The 23435-nt window shown below is 50.0% G+C and overlaps 1 protein-coding gene and 1 pseudogene across 24 annotated transcripts in view; both read right to left on the reverse strand.

Annotated features, from left to right (window-relative positions):
• The window catches only part of TENM4 (teneurin transmembrane protein 4), a 1939017-nt gene that overhangs the window by 656238 nt on the left and 1259344 nt on the right, over window positions 1–23435 (reverse strand). The gene's annotated exons all lie outside the window — the stretch shown is intronic.
• Window positions 16320–16452, reverse strand: LOC127485394 (U2 spliceosomal RNA; annotated as a pseudogene).

Raw genomic sequence — 23435 nt, forward strand, 5'->3', positions numbered from 1 at the left:
AATTCTTTTCTCATCACAGCCTCCTCCAGAAGGAACCAATCCTGCCAACAACTTACCCTGGTGAAACCGATTTGGGGTTCCTTTGTCTTTTGGAGATAGAGCTCCTGTCTGCTGGCTTACTGCCCATCCAGGTCTCCCAGGTGGGTATTAGGGACCCAACTACTTGAGCCATCACTGCCACTCCCCCCCCCACAACCCAGGATATACATCAGCAGGAAGCTGGAGTCAGAAGCAGAGCCAATGTGGGGTGCAGGTGCACTAATTGGCTTCCTAACTGCTGGGCCTAACACCGGTCCTGGCTTTTGGGCTTCTGACTTCTAGAGCCAGAGAATACCATTGTGTTGTTTCCAGGCACTTACTGGGTTTGTGTTATGTTGGCGATAAGGAACCCACACATGCGGACAGTGTCCCTCTGCCTCCCCTGGGCTCCCTGGAACTGCCCCATCCACACTGCAGCTCCTCACAACCATTCCCCAAGTGACTTCCTCGGGAATGGCCTACCCTGGGAGCTCCAGATGTATGAACACACACAGTGCTACTGGGAAGGTGCTTTTACCCCCATGTTACAGATGAGGAGACCAAAGGTCAGTGAGATGGGACAACTCGCCAAGAGAAAGTCACAAGCTGACGCGTGACAGAGCGGTCACTGAATGCGGAACACTGCAGTCACTATGTTTAAGCGTTGGTCTCTTCGATCAGAAGGAGTTGGTTCCTGGGTCCACAGTATGTAGTTCAGGCTTGGTTTTGCTGAGCCTCCACTAACTGCAGAATGAGTAAATGTATGAATGGAGCCTTCCTAACCCTATCCAAGGGCCGTTGTCATCAGTGAATGCTGTTGTAGGAAGGACCTATAAACAATGGATGTTGTCTACCTACCCTTGGAAAGCAAAACTTCTGCTCAGCTTAGATGACTGATAACAACTAAGTGCTGAATTTTACACCTTCTGAGCTTCCCTCATGGGTAGTGTTGGGTCAAGTGGAAGGGGCCCAGGATTTATACCTCTGGGTATGTCTGAGTTCCCACATGTCTATTTTTCCAAACCTCAATTTCTTCATCTGAGAAATAGAACGATCCCACAGAGGCACTGGTGAGGCTATGTGGGAATGTGCACAAAAGCCCTGTCCTCTTGTCCCCTCTGGGCCTCGCCACATGCAGCACAGCACACTGGAAGGTGGTCTCACCCCCCCAGTCACAGGGGGAAGCCAAGACCCTGCCAGTTTCTGTGGCACCAAGTCATAAAGCACGAGGCTGTTGAGCCGTAGCGCCAAGGGGATTGCTCCAGCAAGGTGCCACCAGAGTGGAGACGCCAGAAAGATGGCAAGAAGCTGGGACAGAGTCTCCCAGAAAAGCCGGCCTGAGCTCATCAAAGGTGGGTGACTTCAGAGCATGTGGGGAGAGGAGGGTCTTGAGGTGGGGCACAGGGGAGAGGGAGACCCATGGGCAAGGGGAGACCCTGGAGGGTGGGGTCACAGCTCTGTGGCAAAGGCTAACAGGGCCAGGTGAGCTCCAAGAGCAGGAGGAGGTGCAGGGCAGAGTTGGGGCTGGGAGAGGCCACATGGCCACGGGCACCTCTATCCCACAGTTCAAAAGGAGGAGCGGAAGGTCCAAAGGGATGCCAGCCTCCTCTTTGATAAGAGAATCCCTTGGGGGAGTTTTGCAAGTCCCAGTGCCCAGGCTGCTCTCCAGGTCTGTGGGTGTGGGACCCAGGCTGGGGCATTTGCCAAAGCTCATTGGGGCGATTCTAGCATATAGGTGGGGCCACAAAGCTCTGCACAGGCCTCGGACCCAGGGCCAGGATGCCAGCCCAAGTCATCCAGATTTCTATTGGGTTGTCAGCAGCTGCCGATTCTGTCACCCTGCTCCCCTGGCCCGTGCCCCTCAGCCCTTTAGACCTGGTGCCCTGCGTGAATACAACAACTCAGTTCCAGGCCTTGGCCTGAACCCAGCCTTCCAGGGCTGCTGTGCCAATATCTGAGGCCAGATTTCCACCTGCGTCATCTCCCAAGCTGGCCAGACAGAAGCACTCCCAAGTGTCACTAAGGCTTCTCTGGGGCTGAGCCCAGGTGTGAATGGCTTGGGGACCAGGGACTAGGAATAAGGAGTCTCTTCCTATTGACCGCTAGAGAAAGAAGAGGACAGCATTTCCTTAGCCCATGCTCGGTGCCCAGCCTTGGACTAGGGGCTTTACATGCATGCTGGTGAGTGTAGGAAGCAGTCGGGGGAAATCTGCCCATTTTGCAAGAGAGAACTGGGAGACTCAAGGTGGGGTCGTGGCTCAGCCTGAGTCTCACTGCCAGGTCGGCTGAATTTCAACTCTCAGGGCCGCTGCCTCCCATCTGTACCACGGGTGCAGTAGCTCCTCCTGCACGGAGTTCTTGTGAACCCTGAGAAAGCAGCTGGTGATGGGAATTCAGCTGGTGCTGGATACAAATGGCCACGATGCACCTTCTGAAAACATAACCCATACCAACGTGTATGCAATTTGCAGAAGACATCACAGAGCTAAGTTTAAAAGGAAAAGAAAAAAATGGATCCAGATCTGAGTATTTTTCCCACCTCCACCCGGACTCCTCTGCATGAGCTCTGAAAAGCCAGTGTGCTCAGGACCAGTGCTAATGAGCCTTATCCTGGCACCCAAGCAACAAGAAGATGTCTAGCGTCATGCATCTGGGGTCCTTTGGGGGGCAGCCAAGAGGTAAAGCAGGGCTTCTTCCCTGGCTCCGCTGGGTCCCCACAGACAGCACAGAGAGTATGCGTGAGCACGCTTGCAGGCTGCATGAGAGAGAGAGAGAGAGAGAGAGAGAGAGACTGTTTCCGTGCCTTTGAGGTGGGCAGACTTTCTGAGACAGCTCAGATCCCATGATAAGGAAATGCATTTCATATACTCCCAGCCCTAGGCCAGTGCCTGGCGCATAGCATGTGTGTAGTAACTCTTTGCTGAATGAATTAATGAATGTATGAATGAATAAAGGCAAACTCACTGCTCCTACTGTCTAAGTCTGCCAGTGTCCAGACTGATGCCATGCCCTGAGTTGGTCAACTGCCATCCACACATGTGGCACAGGTGATGTCCAGAGGTCGAGGCAGTGTGCACCAGAGGCTGATGGAAGAAAATCTTCTCCTCGTAGGCCAGGGAGGGGAGGGGAGGGAGTCAGAGCAGGGGCTCTGGGCTGGGCATGCGCTTGCTGTCCCCACGAGAAAGGGCTGGATGGAGAGCACAGGAGGAGAGGGGCACAACCTCCCACCATGCTGCTGCCTTGGCTGGACCATGGAGTCTTTAGGAACAGAGCCAGGCCTGCATCATGGCACAGTGGTTGTTAAGCCTCCACCTGCGATGCCAGCATCACACTCACAGCACCAGTTCAGGTGCCGGCTGCTCCACTTCCAATCTAGCTTTCCATTAATGTGCTTGGGAAGGCAGCAAATGATGGCCAAGTGCTTGGGACCAGCCACCCACGGGGGAGACCGTGAATAGAGTTCATGTTTCTTGTCGTGGGCCTGGCCCAGTCCTCGCCATGGCAATCATTGGGGGATCAAACCAGCAGATGGAAGATCTCTCTCTCTCTCTCTCTCTCTCTGTGTGTGTGTGTGTGTGTGTGTGTGTGTTTGTGTGTGTTACTCTACCTTCCAAGCAAATAAAAAAGAAAAAAAGGAACAGAGCCATGGACACCCAGAGAGAGGACCTGCAAGTGCCTGGCCACCTTAGCCTGGCACTGGGCTCTCTGAATAGGAAACTTCTGAACCAGCATTCGAGAGCAAAGACCACTCTGAGTCCCGGACAGCTTCTCCACCTGGGCACGGGAGCCAAGATGGAATCTGACCCTTCCAGAACGGCAGCCTTTCCTTTTACCAAGAAAACCCAGCAGCCCAGGGCAGGATGCGGCAGAGACAGCAGAGACAGGCCACCTTCCCAATTCTCCCGGAATTTTCTACCTAAATTACCAAGACAAATACTTCAGGAAACCACATTTGGCTGGGATGGTTAGGTAATCCATTTTGTTTACCATCCCCGCGCACTTGAGAGCTGAGATGGATTCATTCACATTGCCGCTCGCGCGTCAGAGGCAATTCACAGCAGAAACCGCTGCCATCCAAAGCTTCCGTAACTTCCAAAGGGTAATGGATTTTTTTCAGCCCATCTTTCTTCCCTGCTCATAGTTGCTTGAGGATTCCAAATGGATTCTATTTACTGTAATTACTGTTCTAACTGCAGCTCACTTGCAATGCATCAGGTTAATGTTAACAAGATACCCAGCTGATGCTGGTAATGTGTGTTCATTGTTCAAGCTCCTGACCCACCCGCTTTGGTGCTGTCTCAATTCTATTTTCTGAACCCAAAGGGGAGGGAGCAAAGCCAAGTAACACGGGGGTATTTTTTTCTCCGCTTCATTCTTCTCTAATGCCATGGGCTTTTTCTCAATGACATTCATTGTTCTGGGGCTGTGCTGCGCCCGTGTTTACATGGCATTACTGCAAATGTTGTGCTTTGCTCAAATACTGATTTGCATGCCTACCTTTGTGCAGTTCCGGGCATGCTATTAGTGTCGTTAAATTCCCTACTTGATTTATTAGTATTATGAGTTCACATCAACAAAGACCTGGCAATTTGCAAGACACATTTCTCCTGTGTTATCTTTATAATAAGAAGAGAAATAATAGCCTAGTGTATCAGGAGTCTTCATCTTTCAATTATATTGGGCAGTTTTGTGTTCATAATTGGCTGCTGTGGAAAAAGCACACACCTCAGCGTGGCGAAGGGTAGGGTTCAAGTTCTAGCTTCCCCACTCACCAGCTAGATGAGTTCAGGTGATCTTAGCCCTCTGAATTTCACGTTTCCTTATCTAGAAAAGGATGCAACTAATCCCTACCTACTTCAAGCCCTGTTGAAATGATCTAGCAAACAGAAGGTGATTAGTAAGCTACCCCGTCATGAACACATAGTGTCGATAATTCCAGTCACACGGCCAGATCTTAGGACCACTGCACACACACAGGAGGGGCGCTGTGTTTTAACAGAATCCACTTAGGACTTCCAAACCGGCGTCCTGAGCAGGTGGGAGTTGGAGGTGAGTCCCTCCCTCCTCAGGGCGGGGGTGGGGGGGGAGTATCCAGATGAGCCCAGCAGCTTCCAGGCACTCAGTGTAATGCGGACCCTTGGGCCCCTCCCCACAGAGCCGTCTCATGGAGTTGACAAAAACAGACACCCCCGCCCCCTCCCCATCCTGACTACTTGCTCCAGGTCTGAAGGGCACAAATGAAGCCAGGAGGAGACAGTCCCAGATAAAACCCAAAGTCCATTCCGGCTGGTTCCCTTATGCAAGCAGCTGTGATCCCCAGGGGACACTTCGCCCACCACCTAGAAGTGACAACTGTGGCACGTGTTGGTTCAGGTGGTGAGAGTGTGACAGGCAGCTTTGGGGCTCTCGCCTTCAGACTCTGGGCACGTCTCTCCCCCCCACCTAGGTTACCTCATCTGTAAAGTGAGGAGACACGACCCCCGCCGCGGCATGGGAGAATCAGACAGACTATCAGACGCTTAGCAATGCCCGCATCGGAGGCACTCAACAACAGCTGGGGCAGGCACAGCCTCAGTAGTAGTAACAGTGTGTGTGTGTGTGTGTGTGTGTGTGAGAGAGAGAGACAGACAGACAGACAGACAGACAGGGGATGCTGGCGCTGTGGTGCTGTTTGGCCACATCTGCCAGAAGAGATATCACATCCCTGACCAGTGTTGCGGCACAGGGGTTTAAGTTACCACCTGTGACACCGGCATCCCAGTTCAAATCACGCTTCCTCCCTTTCCAATCCAGCTCCCTACTAATGCTCCTGGAAGCAGTGGAAGACGGCCCAAGTACCTGAGACCCTGCAACCGATCTGGGTGACCCAGATGGAAATTTCTGGCTTCTGGTTTCAGCCTGGCCCAGCCCTGACTCCCTGGCTCCCTCTCCCTCATGCTCTGCCTTTCAAATAAATAAACAAATCACTTTAGAAAAAGTTACCTGAGCTTCATGATGTGATATGATACACTAAAAAATACACAAAATTACTTAGGTTGTATAGCTATCAGAATGCATAGCCACAGCCAGTGGTGTGGTGTGGTGGGATAAGCTGCCACCCAGCACCCCTTAGCAGACCGCTGGTTGGAGTCCCAGCTGCTCCACTTCCGATACAGCTTCCTGGAAATGTGACTAAAAAGGCAGCAGAAGGTGCCACAAGTACTGGGCCCTGCCACTCACATGAGGCCCAGATGGAGCTCCTGGCTCCTGGCTTTGGCCTGGCCCAGCCCTGGCTGTGGTGACCTTTGGGGAGTGAACAAGTAGATGGAAGATCCATTCTCTCTCTCACTCACTCTCGCTCTCCATTTCAAATAGATTAATCTTGAAAGAGCTGCCATGTCCCTGTTCCCAAAGCCAAATGCGTGGGGTCAGCCACCTGCTGTCGTTAACTGGGGCTGGAATTTAAAAATCCAGCATCACTTTACGGCTTCTGCCAACTTTGTTGGGAAAGCGGCTTAGCGGCTGACAGCTACACTTTCCCCACCTGTAAAATGGACACAATGCTACTGCTCACGTCATGAAGCCCATGAGGATACTGGTGCCCCAGCTCCCATGCAGCACTCACTGAGCACATGGAAAACACCCCTGGGGCCCCCAGTCCCGATCTCGTGTTTGTTCTCTTCTGTTCTCTCGTGTCCCTTTCTCATCCTGGCTCACCAACCACCTGCCTTCGTAGAGGCCTCCACTGTGTGGGGGTGGGGCAGGGAACGGGCTTTACCTGGCACATGACTTGCAGTAGATCCCCCTCCCTCCAAGACACATATGCAGCCCAAGTCAGACTATGTCTCTTACACGATGCGGAGGAGGCCTCCCGGTCAGCCTCCCCCTCCCACCTCCCAGCCCAGCCCAGTGGTGCCAGGGAGATTCTAGAACTTGCACGACTTCCCCTCCATTGCCCAAGCAACCATTAAGGAAGTCCCATCGTGGCCTGGCCTGACCCCGGGTAGACTGGTCCATCTTATCCCACGATGCACTCAGACATGGAGAAAGCATCTCCCTGAGCAGCTGCAGAGCGGGTCTCCATGCCACCAGGATGAAGGCACAGCCCACAGGAGGGCCTCGTGCTCTTGGTGCTTCAGGCCCACACCGCGTACTGCTGGGACCTGCCCGCGGCCTCCGCCCAACCCCCCATCAGACGCCTGGAGACCTTGGCCAGCCCCTCTCTGCTCCCCAGCCCCTGGGGCCCCGTGCCTCTGTCAGCCTCTGTTTCCCTACCTCTACAAAGAGGAACATGGTTCTCTCTGGGGTTGCAGTGACATTTACACGGGTAATCAAATGTGTGCAAAGCAGCTGGCGGAATGTGGCATTGATCAGATGTCTCGTTATCGCTGCTCCCCCTTCCCTCGACAGGAACTGGAGGGGCCCAGACAAAACCACTTTCTGAGCTTTCTGCACTAGCCATCATCCTCAGGGTTCAATCATTTACATGATAAATATCCACTGGGCCTTCCGTGTGCCAGAATAAGGCTTGTGTGGGGGATGCACTGGGTTCCTGGTCTCACAGGGGCTGTGTGCTCCCAGCCAACACCAGCTGTAACACCAGGGACCCTCCAACCCAGCAGTCTCCTGCACTGGTGTCTGGTGGCCAAGCAGAGGGATCAGCAAGCTGCCCTGGAGCCAACTTGAGGGGCCAGCAAGGGATGAAAGTTAAATTCTGGTTCTATCAGTTGCTAGCCATGGGCTGTTAAGGACTGAACATCTGTGGTCCTCCAAACTCGCCATGTTGGATTAACCCCCAAAGTGATGGCTTGGGGAGCTATAAGGCCTTTGGGAGGTGATCAGGGCTAGCTGAGGGCGAGGCCCTCATGATGGACTCAGAGAGAAGGGGCTATCTCAGGACACACAAGAAGGCGGTCGCCAGCAAACCAGGAAGAGAGCTCTCACCAGCCACTGCGTCGGCTGTACTTGATCTTCTCAGCCTCCAGAATTGTGAGAAATACATTTCTGTGGCGTGAGCGGCCCCGTCTATGGCATCAGCAGCTCAAGCTAGCTAACCCAGAGTCCTCCTCTAGTTAGTAGGGGTAACTACAACTGCCTCTCCCAGAGTGGACAGCAGGGTCTCAGGGAATGACTCACAGGAAGCGCTCAGCCCAGGGACTCGTCCAATGCAGCGCAGTTCTTATCCTCACGCTTTCCTGCTGGGAACAGCAATCAGAGGATGGAGCTGCAGGGGGTCCCGAGCAGCCCCCTGCACGTGTGGAGGGAACAAGGCTCACCGGCAGTCACGCAGGGAGAGAGAATCCACACTGGGGTGTCCGACCCCGGAGGCCACCTGTCTCATCTCTGACACTCAGCACTCCCACTGATACTGTCACCGTTTTTACAGGGTGAGCAGCTCCCATGCAAGCTTGCTAAGTGATGAGCACCCATCTCTGAATTCCACACCTGGAAATTTTCTGAAATTGGAATCGTCGGAATTCTTCTCTTCAAAGAAAACCCAAATAGAAAATAATAATAATAGGAATGGGAATAATAATTCAGCCACGCTTGCCTTGCAAAATGCTGAAGAGAGTCAGAGCCTGGCTGTGTATGCAGCAGGTGTGTAAGAAAAGCTGCATGCTTGTCATTTGTTTTGCCCTTTCAGGTGTGCAAAGAAGGTTTAACCAGACTGTGGGACCCCTACAATCATTCATTCACTCATTCATTCACATATACGTATATAGTAATTTCTACCCATCTGGGCCCGGGGGCCAAAGGTTAGTGGTGAACCTCTGCCTTCACGGAGTTTATGCCTTTCAAGAAGAAGATAAATAAATAAACCTTCAGCATAAGTCTAACCCAAGCCTTTCCAGATGAGGCTGCCTCTCTAGCACTAAGCGAAAGCTCCCAGACCCTGGCTCTTCTTCTCTTTAACCACTGGATGTGAATCAGACGCTGACCCCAGGAGGACCACTGCTAGGCGTTCCCTCCATCCTCACCTCCCAGGCACCTCAAGCCCAACTCCCAGCCACGGCACTAACCACACCCTCACCCACACCATCCTCGCACCTTGCTTAGCTCCTGGCCTGGCCATCGGACCTCTGCTTCTGCCTCGACCCTGACCACCACGCCCCTCTCAGCCTGGCAGCCAGGAATACCCCATTCAAACATTGCTCAATCGTGTTGTTTTCTGCCCGATGGTTCCCAAAGCATCCAGAGTGAAAACTAAATCCTCACCCTGGCCTCCAAGACTGTACAGACCGAACCCCACCTTTCTGACCACCTCATCATCTTCCTACTACTGTCTCCTCCTTGCCCTCCTCTCCCAGACCCAGGCCAGGCCGACTCCAGGGCTGTGACACCTGCTGTTCTCTGCCTGGAACACTGTTCTTGTGGGCAGGGATGTGACTTGCCCTGGGCCCCTGTGAGTCTTTATTCCAATCTCTCTTGTTTTAACTTGCAGCCTCCACTCCCTCCCCAGCCCAACACTGCTTGCTCCCTGCATTTTCTCCCTGCCATTCATCACCCCCTCATCCAAGGTAAACTCACTTATCTTGTTACTGTCTGCCTTCCTGTTCTACAATGCAGGCTCCCCAAGCACAGAGATTCTGTCTGATGTGTTTACCGTATAACCCAAAGCCTGGTGCAGCACCAGGCATATAAAATATGCTCAACAAATAGCTGTTGAATAAATAAACATCCAGACAAATAATCTTCCCATCCCCAAAGGGTTGCTCTTCCCCTGCTGCCACTCCTTTTTGCTGATGGAAGGATCACCCACCTGACCACCCGGCCAAGTGCCACAGTCCAACAGCCTGGATGGCAGGCGAGGTGATAAGCCCTAAGCTGGGTGCCCTGAGAAACCCGAGACTCACTTTTGGTCCCGCCATTTTCCCACCCCCCCTCAACTCCCAACACAACCTCAGTTTTCTGATCCATAAAACTGAGATGTCAACACCTGCATCAGAGGGGCCAGGAACAGGTGAGCCATGTAGCAGATATTGGCAAGAACAGTGAGCCAGCAGGCACTGCATTCATGAGGGTCTGCTCCTGTACATCTCCCAGACACACCCATTTCTCACCCCTCTCCCCGTGCTGCTGCTGGAATCACTTAGGAAAGCTAGAGAGCCAAGAGTTGGGGGAGAGAGGAGAGGCCTGTGCTCAGGGGTGGGCTTGCTTTCAGCCGAATGCACAATCCAAACACCATTACCCATCACCTGCATAGCGCAGGGCCACAACCTTCTAGGACTCCAGGTTCCTAGAGAATAAAAAGAGAGATCTTCCCCATTGTCCCCCTGCATCAGTCACACCCAGCCTCCCAGCTGTCTCCAAACAGGCTCCTCACACCACTGCCTGGTTGACATCTGTGGGGACAGAGATACATAGAACAGAATGACCTGCAGCTAACTGATTTATGCACATTGCTGACAGAAGAATGTGCACAGCCCCAGTGAAAGGTAAGAAATGGGACATACGTGGAGAGAGGGCTGGGCCAGCAGCGAGGCTGGGAGAGATTCTGCTGCTTACTCTCTCTGCTGGTCAGCTGGGGAGACCTGGATGCCCTCCAGGGCTGGCCTCAGTGAGTTTTTTCCATGGAAAAGGCACAGAGAGAGAGAAGAAGGAAGGTAGGGCAGGAGCAAGAGAGAATAAGGAAGAACACACAGAGACACCACCAATGACCATCTGGGGGCATTTTCTGTGTACATGGCCCTAGTTCTCTCTAAAGAAGTAGAAAAGACAAAGGCAGTGTAGGGGAAAGAGAGGTGGCCCAGAGAGAAATAGGCAAGCACAGAAAAGTGGCAGTGAGATGCTGGCAGATGGCACCTCCACTGGCCAGGCTGATGACATAGGAGCAAGATCAGCTCCTCAAGTGGGGAAGAGTCTGTCTCTGAGTTAGGGGCAGCTAGGAGGAAAGGACATGGAGCTCTCGGGGCCCTAAAGACTTTTACTTTATGAGAGAGGAAAACCAGGCTGGGCTGGTGCTAAGGCACCCCAGGCAGGAGGCAGGGAGAAATGTGCCCGGCACACTTCTGCCTCAGGGCCAGATCACCTCCCACACTCCCCCACCTTAAGTCTCATTACAGGCTGGTTTAAATTTGTTTTCTTGCTTTCCTTCATATCAACTCTGTCTGATGAACCAGACTTTCTGGGGGAAGGCCCAGCCCCCAGCTGGTGATTCAGAAAGAGAAGGAATCTACAACCTGATGGCCAAGTCCAAGGCTTTCTGACTTAAATAATCTCATTTCTGGACTAACTTCTAATGTGGTCATCAGACAAACAGCGGTCTTTGCCTTGAACCTGACAAACAAGACTCTGAAAACTGTGTGGGCCTAAGCCTCATCTGTCACTCCACAAACACGTCATCCTGGAGCTATGACAATCTCTAATGCTTCGCAGCTCAAAAGTGAGTCTGATGTGCTGCCTGGCAGGTGAAAAACGCTGATGTTCCATCAGGAAAATCCAGAAATCTGCAAGAATGGCTTATGGTTTACAGATCCACCACCATGAAAAGCTACTTAGGATATGCTCACGATCAACCAGCCTGATATTGTCAATGAAAATTAAAAAAACAACAATAACAAACAGGAGAAAAGAGGAGTTAAAGCAGGGTCAGCAAACTCAGGCCTGTGGGCCACATCCAGCTGGTCTGTTTTTGTAAATAAAGTTTTATTGGCACACAGCCATGCCCACTTGGTTACATATTATCTGTGGCTACTCTCCCCAACCAAGCAGAGCTGAAGAGTTGCAACAGAAGTTGTATTGCCCATGAAAGCTGGAACATTTACTCCCTGGGCCTTCACAAAGCCTGCCCAGCTAAGGGCACATGGAGACACTACTTTTTGTCTACAAAGGTTATTTCCAGGGTCTGTTGTTTGTTTGTTTTGTAACCTTGGTTTTCCAACTTACAAAGTGAGTGCTATAATAACTCTCTCCCAGACTGAGAATGAAGTTAAAAAGTGAAAGCGTCCATCACTTTCCCTGCAAAAGACCCCCCCCCCCCCCAGCCTGCCTGGCACTTCAGGAGCTCTCGCGGATGGCACCTTTGTGTTAGCAACATAACTTTAGGAGACGCTGGGTGCTGCTTTCCAGGGCCTGAGGCTCAGGGGAGGCAGATCTGGCTGGCGAACTGTCCCCAGCATCCTGAGAACCTCAGAGGAAGTTAAGGGGATGAGCACGTGTGGGTGACACTCGGTGCCAAGCTCATTTTACTTCAATTCCTAGATTGTAGCAAGGGCTCCATGCCATTGCACAAGGGAGGATGGTGAGGTTCAGAGCGGCCACACAAAATCACAAAAGGCCAAGGAATGTAAACCCAGATCTGTCTGCTCCAAAGCTGTGATCCTTACTTTTTTTCTACCTTAAAATCCTTAATGCGGCTGGAGGTGCTGGTGATGCCTCACACAGGAAAGGGAGGATTCCTGGTGACTAGCAATTTCCCTCCAAATATATTTGTCTTTCTGTGTACAAAAGAGACCTGATTTACTATAGCTTCAGAGGACCAAACCATGACCAAAGCCCACCCCTTTCCTGAATACATGCATTGAAAAATTTGTTTAATGATGTGATAATTCTCTGTTATGACATGTTACAATTTTCAAAAGACAACAAAGGGCCAGTGTTGTGGTGTAGCAGGAAAAGCCACCACCTGCAACACAGGCATCCCATATGGGCAGTGGTTCACATCCCAGCTGTTCCACTTCTGATCCAGCTCCCTGCTAATGGCCTGGGAAAAGCAGCAGAAGATGGCCCAAGTGTTGTGCCCCTGCCACTCACGTGGGACACCCAGATGAAGCTCCTGGCTCCTGGCTTCAGCCTGGCTCAGTCCTGGCTGTTGTGGGCACTAGGGGAATGAACCAGTGGATGGAAGATCTCTCTCTGTTTGTGTTTCTGTGTGTGTACATCTCCTCTCTGCAACTCTGACTTTCAAATAAATCAATCTATATATAGACAACAAAGAGTTTGAAGTCCAAAAGGGTGAGTCTGTTCTGAAGACATGCTGGCATGAAAAGATCATTTTATATGTACAGAGCACTGGTAGTTAGGGAGAATTTCCTCATAAATGATTTGACTTAATTTCACCATTGCCAAAGCCACGTAAGGATGCTCAGACACATGTCTACCTTCCCACTGTGTACAAAAGGAAAGCTGAGATCCAGGCAAGCGGGTGCCTTGGCCAAAGCCATATGGCCAGCAGGCCACCGCCAGAGCTGTGGCTCCCACTGGCTGGAGACTGAGCGACAGATCATGCCACCTCGGTAGGGCAAACTGACACACCGCGTGTTTGTCAAGATGAGCGATGAAAATTACTCAGAGCCTTTTAGCAGCCAGAATGAAAATCATGGAGAGGAAGATGAAAGGTGCGTTTCCTGCCCCCTGGGCTTGCAGGGCCTGAGGCAGAACCTTTGTCTCACTCCTTAGATCCACAGCTTTGGGACAGCACTGTTTCACCCAGGGCAGCTGAGCAATGAGCTGCCTGGTGGTGGGTACCAACAGTGATTAGGGGCAGGCGGACACGACAAATCCCAGGGGTCAGTCAGTGCCCGCCAGTGGGCCCCTGCCTTGCACTAGGGCACGGAGACAAGGAGGGGAAAGAGAATGCCTCCCCTTTCTGTATGGAAACTTCTGCTGCAGGAGAGTGGGGCGTGGTTAGAGGGGGCTCTGGAGACCTGAGTTCAAGTCCTCCTAACTAGTTGGGTAGTTATAGGCAAAGGACAACCTTTCCCACCCTCGAGTTCTCCATGTTTTTGGGGAGATGACACTTGTCTTACACCATGGCTAGTTGCAGGAATGAGAAACAGCATGAGAGTGAATTCTGTGTCCCCATTCAGGGGCCATCGAAACCGCCATGGAGACTGTAGAACCAGGCTGCACAGCCTCAGAGAACATGAGAGAGAGAGAGAGAACGAACTTCCGGGGAGGCTCCCGCTCCTACTCTGACTCCACCTGCTTTGCCACTTGACCCCAGATAGGTCCCATAAGCTCTCCGGGTTTTTCGTTTTCTCCCAACGACTAGAAACAACCAGCCCTGTAACATCAGCCTAGCGGGCTCACTAGGAGACTGGAGCAAGTTCACAGACGTGGGCCCAACCTGCAGAGCCAGCCTTGCTCACTTCCAGATCCAACAGAACACTGCTTTTCTCGAGTCCTTGCTTTCAGGATCTGCCGTTCATCTCAGCACCACTTCCACACTACACATCCATAATGGATGTGTTACAATGTAATGAGAGCTATCATTTTTCCATGTCTACTTTATTCCAGGAAAAGGCTCGTTGCTGCCGAGGGGAGGGAGGGGAAAGAGGTGGCAGCCACACTTTGCAAACAAGAAAAAGCTGCCACCAGAGACCTTTCTCCCCTCCCTCTCCTCGGCCCCCAACAATAGGCAGTGAGTCAGAGCACACAAGGTGTTGGCTCTACATCCCACCTGGTGGGAGCTGCTTTGCCCAGTGACTGTGGACCACTTCCTTTAAAATAGTCCAAGGGCACGTGTTCAGTGTAGCTGTTAAGATATCACTTGAGATTCTGACAACTCATATTGGAGTGCCTGGGTTTGAGCCCAACTCTAATTCTGATTCCAGCTTCCTGCTAATTTGTACCCTGGGAGGCAGCAGACGATGGCTCAAGTACTTGGGTCCCTGTCCCCTATGTGGGAGACCCGAATGGAGTTCCTGGGTCCTGGCCACAGCATGGCCCAGCCTTGGCTGTTGCAGGTATTTGAGAAGTAAACCAGTGAAGATGCACACAGGATATACAAACCAGGGGCCAGGGAGCAACTTGGGACATTCCAAATGCACTCAGGTGTGTTCTCCACTCCTACTGAGTTAGCATCCCTTCTCAACCCAACTGTGAGGACCCAGGGCTTGGCACACACATCCTCGTCAAGAGTCTTGCTCTTGCAGGTGGCAGCACACCAGCCCGACCATCTGGCTGCTTTAGCAGTTCCTGAAGCATCCATCAGTGAGTGTTAAATAGACAAGCCACTGCTGGACAGCAGTTACCTCCCACCCTCCATCCTTCCAAAAAAAAGAGGTGACTGATGAAATCAGTGTGACCAATGACAACTTGGCAAAAATTAAATCTGTGCCTTAGGCTGAGCACCCCTAAATGATCTTGCCCACTTCTACTAACAGCCAGAGCTCCTGTGTCCCAGTGTGGCATGTGTTGGGGTGACTAGCACTGGCAGACATCCCACTAGGACACTATACATCAGTATAGCTCATGTCCATGGCTATGTGTTAGGTTCACTGAGATGGAAACAGACTACATGGAGCGGAAGTGCTTCTGCTTTGAAATGTTCACACAGGAACTACCAGGTCTTCTTTATGGGATGGGCACCCCCGGAAATGGGTCCTTTACAGACCCGCTCCTCCCCACAGCTTTTGGGCCCGGGAAAACCAGGGCTCTAAGCACAGCAGTGCTGGGAGATGGGGACTCCACCCCCAAGCCCTAGAATTACTACCTTGCTGTCCACTTACCTACCCCGCCTCACACACGGAGCCGACAATTTCAGGGAATTAAATGATAAATACTTCGACATGACCTTTAGCACAGTGTCAGCTGAGTAAATGCCAGTGCTTCATCGTGCTGTGCAGAGGCCAGGGAAGCCATGATTACCGGGCAGCCTGGGAGGTGAAGGGCTCCCCACCAGAGGGCTCAGGGCCAAACAGGGCACAGCTGTGGTCAGAGCAAGGGACAGGCAGGGCCAGGAGCAGAGACTGGAAGCTCTGTCAATTACTCAGGGGCCTGATGAAAAATGCTATGTCACCACATCGGGGACCTGGATGCAAGCTGTAAACACTGTGTGGGACCACAGAAGCAGCAAAGGATGCCTTTGCAAAGTTCCATCCTAAAACCCACGTGAATGGCATAAGGGTTCACATTCCACCCTCCCCCCACTTTCTTTCCTTCCTTTCCCTCCCTTTCTGCCTTCATTTGATAATTACTAACGGACGTCCACTGTGAGGCCAGCACTGTGCTGGGTACTGATGATACTAAGTGAAAACCAAACAGACCTGGATCTTTCATTGTGTGTGCTCTTCCATATTTTTGCAAACTGTCTTTAAACAACTCAAATTGTATGCTGGTATAAAAATAAATGCATTATTAAAACTAATAGGTTAAGAACTCCACAAGGCAGGGAAATATGAATACTAACAAGCTAGCTAATGTTTTAAATACTTACTGCTAATTAGTATCCCATGAACATGGTTTGTCTTTTCACAAGGTGGGAAAATTGTAGTTTTTGAGCAATATTGACTGTGGTATATACAGATGAGATAATATGAAGTCTGGGATTTTGACTCAAAAACCCAATGGCTAGATATTGATAACTGTTGAAGCTGGGTGCTGAGTACACAAGGACTCGCATACTAGTTTGTGTGTTTGGCTAAATTTGGACTTGTTCATAATCAAATCAACTCTAAACAGAGAAAAACACACTTACTACACTTGATCTTAGCCAAAAGGCCAAGAAGCAATACAAAGCACACTTAAAAAATAAAGGAGACAAGTCTGCTAGGAAGAGCTGAGGTCCTGGGGCAGGGGTGGAAGTGGGTATGGTGGGTGCAGAAGAGCAGGTAGATGTCCAAGCAGAGAAAGACTGAAGAGCAGGATTAAAATAAAATTGGTACTTCCTCACTTAGATAAAACACTTAGATAAAAATTATCATCCTCAAATTCTCTTTAAACACAAACACTAACCCTCCTTTATGTAAGCTCTTCAGGAGAAACCCACAGCATCTTCCTCAGTGGCTCCTGCCAGGGCTTCGTGCACTTGGACTTGCCCAAGGAGGCCAGCACGTAACAATTCACTCATGCATCTGACTTCTCTGTCCACTCCAAGACATCTTCCCATTTGTGATTCCCAGCTCTTCCCACTGGGCGGGGCATACAACACATGCCTCATGAGACTGATTGTTAAAAATCCCACACGGTTCCTAGGTTTTGGCAAGTTTTCCCTAACACTTAAAATAACTTCTCTGATAAGGCAGGAAGGATATAGGAATGAAATGGAAAGGCATATTGATTGGCCTTGGTTTCCACCCACAGTTAGCATGTTGATTCTGCCCACACAAAGAACTCTCCCTTCAAATCCGGAGTAGACATTTGTCTTCGGCCAAGTTCACAATCAATGGAGTCACTGAGGAGCATGCCGCACCATGCCGCACCAACCACACGCTTTCCCTCAAAGTCAAGGAAATAAAACAAGACTGAAAAGGTGGCATTCATGCCAGGAACCACTTCATTACAGAAGCAAAGCACAATCCCACAATCAGGTTCGATGTCTCCACATGTTCTAAGAATGGCCAGATGGACCGTCAGATTTTTAGTTACACAAAGACGCAGTTCTCTTGAGACTTTATTTAAAGTTAATGCTTATGAATGAACAGGCTGTAGATTAGACCTTCTCATTATCTACTGAGATATCATAAAGTGAGTAGGGGGAATTTCTGAAATTTAAACTTCACACCTAGAGTGCAGAAAGTATTCTTCAAATTTGAAACCCATCATGTTCCAAAAGGAACTAAAAACTGTCCCCAGATGATCTCAACCTGCCGGGCCTACAGACTAAACTACTGTGCACATCACAGCTGGGTCACATGACAAACATGCAAATGACTGTGCGTGCCTGATGCTGAGCCCCTCTCCTCGGCCTGTGACCATGCAGCTGGACAGTGCTGGTGGCAGTGAGCCCCAAGCCCAGACGTCAGATCCGGAGGATGGTTAAGGCAATCACGCTGGGCTCCCGGTATGATATGGGTGAAGGTAAGCGATCCCACAGGCATAAAATCAGTGCCACTGCTGCGAGGAAATTGGGGAAAGCTTGGGAAACAGACTTCAATGACTATCTCCCTGCCACAAGGTCTTTAGTTGGGCAGGGACCCTTTGCATGATTAGATTTGTGAGTTTACAGTGGACATTTTCATCCAGCCTCAAACCCAGGCCTCTGCTGGTCTAACCTCATATACCTGCTACAATGTCAGAGTGACATTTTTAAAGCATAAACTCAACTCCAACGTCCTCAGCTTCAAACCGTTAGTAGATCCCTATCCACAGGGCTGCTTCTTTGGGTCCTAGGAATCACACTTCGTACAGGTGTGCCATCTCTCCACACCTCAGTCAATAATCCATTTACACAACTCTCTCCAGTCTCCTCCATCTATTTCCTGCTGAGATTGTGACCGGCACAAATAGATTGCTTTGAACTAGAGAAAGAAGACAGAGGTGCAAATCCAGACACCAACCTACGTTCTTAAGCATTGTGGTATATATGGGGAGACAAGTCTAACAACAGAAGAGGTTATGGCACCCTTATGTATGTGTGTGTGGGGGGGGGGGGTTGATATGTGCTGGAAGCAACTCAAATCAGAGAAGGGAAAAGGATAGACATTCAATACACAGTGTCACAACAACAGACTGGCCACACAGGGCAACCAAACCTGTGCCAGACACCAGACATTTGCTTACTTAGAAGCTCAGTATGAAAACGAGGCTCTGGGTTGCTCAACACAGCACACATTCAGAGACTCAAGGAGTCAGAGAAGCTGGAACAAAACCAGATACATCTCAAGAGACCATCTGCACCAGAGCTCTGCATCCAGTTAGGAAAATAGCATTCCCATTTAACAGGTGAAGAAACTGAGCCCTGAAGAAGTATAAATGGCTTCTCCAGGCTCATCTAACAAGCGACAGGAGGGTACAGGACCCGGTCTCAAGCAGCTTGGAGCCTGAAATTGCTGAGTTCTGCACCACTTCCCCTGCCACCCGGGCTTCAGGTACAGAGGCTTGAACACAATGAGTGCAGACAGCTGCTGCGTGTCAGCAGAGGGGGAATAATACCTGTTCATCAGGGAGCTAATTCTGCAAAGCGCACCATCTAATAGGCACCGTACACACGTAAATAAGATGCTCCAAGCAGCGGGAAGGCAGGAGCTACAATCTATCCCTCATGGACCTAAAATATAATGGAGCCAAATTAAAGGTTTTATGGGGCACAAAGCACTTTACTGGGAAGACGGATGCTTTTCCAGGCAAAGTGTTCATTTCCAGGACAAGTTCCCATACTCGCTGACATCCGATCCCAGGGAGTCACAGGCAAGGAAGAGAGCAATGGCTGGGGCAGCCCTTCTGTATTTCTAGAGTCTGGGGGAAGACTGCAGAGGGCAGAGTCTCAGAGCACAGACTGGGAAGCCAGGCAGATGCAGGCTCAAGTCCCACTCTGCGACTTTCTAACTCTGTGACCCTGGGCAAGTCTCTCGACTTCTCGGAATCTGTTCACTCGAAAGTAGAAGAAAGACGATGGTCCTGTTCCCATGGCAGCGTCGGAAGAATCAAATAATGTAGGTCAAGCACCTGCACGTGGCACTCAATGAGATTTCACCATAATTCTTCGTCCGATTTTCTGGGGGTGGGCCATCTTGTTCCAAAGAACATTCCCAGGGGAGAGTTGGGAAATGGAAACACTGCTGGAACAAGCACATTGCCTCTCTGGGGGCTGCTCCGACACGAAGGAGGCCCAGAACACAGAAGGCTGGACACCGGTCTCACGGGGGCAGGGCAGCTCCTGGCCGGTCTGCTTGGCTTACATAGTTATTTTTCCTTTTCTCTTTTCAATTGTACTATTGTTTTCAATTTTTAACTAAAAATATTTATTTCTTTGAGTGGCCAGATAGAGAGACAGAGACAGAGAGACAGAGACTCCTTCTGCTTTTTCATTCCCCAAATGCTTATAATTGCTGGGACTGGGCGGGTCAGCACTGGGAACCAGGAATTCAGTCCAGGTCTGCCACGAGGGTAACAGGGAGCCAGGCACTTGAGCCATTGCCACGCCCTCCCAGGGCTTGCACTGGTAGGAAGCTGGGGTCAGGAGCAGTGCCAGGTATTGAACGCAGGTGCTGAGATGTGGGACATGTACATCTTAACCATCTGCCCGAATGCCTGCTCCTTTACTTTGCTTTGACACACGGTAATTGTACACAAGAGGTGCCGTACAGTGTGATGTTTTGATACATGTACACACTGGCTAATAGTCCCATCCCAGGATTTAGTTTAACTATTGCCTCATATACTTATCATTTCTTTCTGGTGAGAACATGCAGATTCCACCCTTCTGGCTATTTTGAAAGGCTCAGTACAGCCCTGTTACCCACAGTCACCCTCCCGTGCAATAGAACCCAAGAGCACATTCCCTGTTTCTCACTGAAACATTGCATCCGCCATTTCCTTAGGGTCAAATTAACTGACAACATGTTACAATCAAAATTTTTCATGTACAAATCTGCATTTCCAGTGTCTCTTAGAACATCAAGCATATATGACAAAACATCTGCCTTCCTTTCGGACCACAGTGAGCTGCAGCTGAGGGGACACTGACCCCCGCAGAGGGGCCACTGGTGGACCTGTGTTGCCACAGTCTGCATACAGCCCACTCGATCTCCCTGCCTTGTTCCTATTCCCCTTTGAGTTGGGGACTCATCCTGATTTGAAGCTTTCTTTTTCTACCCTAAAAGCAGGAAAATATAACTATAGGAAAACAACCTGTGATATAATGGCAATGGCTTTTATGACATTTGTCTGAATCTCAGCTGTCTCTGAAACTCATGTTTTCTCATTTGAAAAAAAAAATGGGATAAAATACTTCCAAAGGAGCTAGTGCTGTGGCATAGCTGGTTAAACCTCTACCTGCAATGCCAGCATACCACATGGGCACCGGTTCAAGACCTGCCTGCTCTACTTCTGACTCAGCTCCTTGCTAATATGCTTGGGAAAGCAGCAACAGACAGCCCAAGTGCTTGGGCCCCTGTGCCCACCACATAGGAGACCGGGAAGAGTGAACCAGCAGATATAAGATATCTTTCTCATCCCCTCTCTCTCTTCCTCTCTCTAACTCTGTCTTTCAAATAAATAAAATTAAAAAAAAAAAAAAAAAAACACCTCCCAACCGGTGCCGCAGCTCAGTAGGCTAATCCTCCGCCTTGCAGCGCCGGCACACCGGGTTCTAGTCCCGGCCAGGGCGCCGGATTCTGTCCCAGTTGCTCCTCTTCTAGTCCAGCTCTCTGCTATGGCCCAGGAGTGCAGTGGAGGATGGTCCAAGTGCTTGGGCCCTGCACCCGCATGGGAGACCAGGAGAAGCACCTGGCTCCTGGCTTCGGATCAGCGCGGCGGCCATTGGAGGGTGAACCAACAGCAAAGGAAGACCTTTCTCTCTGTCTCTCTCTCTCACTCTCCACTCTGCCTGTCAAAAAAAAAAAGAAAAAAAAAAAAAACACCTCCCACAGTTAATGTGAGGGTTAATGGGTATAGTGTTAGGCACAGTGCCCATAGCAGACTTCCATAAGATATGGCTTTCATAATAATTATTTTTTTTTATAAAATAGAGCTGGGGGCCGGTGTTGTGGCATAGGAGGTTAAACAACCACATGTGATGCTCATATGGGCACTGGTTTGAGACCAGGCTGCTCCACTTCTGATCCAGCTCCCTGCTAGTACACCTGAGAAAGCAGTGAAAAATGGCCCAAGTGCTTGGGACCCTGCACCCACGTGGGAGACCTGGTTTCTGATTGGCTCAGCTCCGGCTGTTGCAACCCTTTGGGGAATGAACCAGCAGATGGAAGATCTCTCCGCTTTTGCCTCTTTCCCTTTCTGTAACTCTGCCTTTCAAATAAATAAATAAATCTATCTTTAAAAAAAAAATAGAGAGCTAGGGCAACGAAGATTGAGAATGCACTTAAGAAATTTCTTTGTAATGAAAAATTAAAATTAAATTAAAAAAAGAAATTTCTTTGTGTTGCTTTGTTTCATGAATCTACAAATAATGGATTGCACGGACATATTTGCAAGCTCCTTCACCTATCTTATTTGTATGTCACACACTGCACATTTCATCTTCATATACTATCTTTGCTAGCTAGAAACACTTCAGGATCTTCTTCCCTCCTTGCTCCAATGCAGTGTCTGTGTTTTTTTCTTTTTTTTTTTCTCAGGTGCAAGCAATACATACACACATCACAGGAATCTGTTCTGGGTCTGGTCATTGATCTTAATGTTCAATGACTTTGATGTTTTCACCTGGAGCTGTCGGCTCCCACCTTCTGGATGCCGTTGTGGTTGCAGAGATGAAAGATTATCTTTGCTGACAGAGATGGGAAAAGCTTTGAGTGACACATATTTTACCCACGGGACATCATTGAGTAGGTATTTGTAAGCACCATCCATGAAACGAAAAAATGCATCATCTTAGCTCTTGCCATGGAAAATCTTCATTAAACAGTCACGAGTTCCGCAGCTACAGGTGCCAGAGCTGGCCCTTGCTGGTGCCGGGACAAAGCAGCGAATGGGACAGACATGAGCCCGGTGCCTGGGAACCACCTGTGCTTTCCCAAGCACACCAGCATCTCCGCGGCACCTTCCTTTTGTCTTGGAACGCTTGATCTGCCCCGGGGACCTGCTGCAGATGGCAAGGCTCTGAAGGAGGCGGCGTTCTCCCTACCTCCTCCTCTCCTTCTCTCCTAGTCTTACTACTTTCTTTCCTACCTAATTCTGATCCTCTCCCTGTCCACCAGGGTTATCTCCCTTAGGAGCAACTTCAAACTTCACACAGACTTAACTAAAATCCTCATAGGTGCAGAAAAGCCACAGTAAAAACCTGAATGAGGTCAACTTCCCAGCACGCAGAGATTAACTCTACGATATTAATCTATTATGGATTATTCTATGACATTCATATATTAATACTACATGACATTAATAACAACTGCAATAAAAACAGTGAGCTTTTAGCAAACCTCTGTCACCCAGCAGCTCTTGCACTATCTCATCTAATCCAGCAAAGACTGCTTGAGGTATTTTAACCCCCATTTCATGGAAAAGGAAACTGACGCTCATACCACACTGAGTCCCACGCCTATAGATGCCAATGCAAGGGTTTAGCTCCAGCTCAGAATCACTCCCACGCCAGTGGCCCTGACTTCTGTACCAATTGCCCTATATTTGCTTTAAGAACTATTCTCTGCAATTTATCGCCCTATAAATCTCTTTCCTCAAGTGGGTTTCATAGAGATACTCAAAATTATGCAGCCAGCAGCATCTGCAACACAATTGGTGCATCTCTTTTTCTTTAAAATTTCATTGTTTTTCAGAGGGAAACAAAAGCCATTGGGAGACATGTTTCAAAATCCTCCTAATGAGGTATTTATCTGATAATCCACGCTGCCTTTGATTGCGGGATAAATATGGGATCGCCACTCCGACTTTCAGGGAAAACAGACGGAATTGCAAAGCTTTAGCAAAGTGTGCACAACAAATGGTTTCTCAACTTCTGACACTAGCAACTGCAGCCCCCAGAAGCTTTGAGCTAGGAAGCTATGCACCATCTCAACCCCTAAATGCCCATTAAATGCTGGGTCAGCGGCCCTCTCTTATAACCATTGGCCCCTACTCCCCAAAAGAATTGAGGTGAGGTG

The sequence above is a fragment of the Oryctolagus cuniculus genome, chromosome 1 (genome assembly GCF_051225735.1).
Source record: "Oryctolagus cuniculus isolate XC-2025 breed Fujian yellow rabbit chromosome 1, ASM5122573v1, whole genome shotgun sequence".
Classification (NCBI taxonomy): domain Eukaryota; kingdom Metazoa; phylum Chordata; class Mammalia; order Lagomorpha; family Leporidae; genus Oryctolagus; species Oryctolagus cuniculus.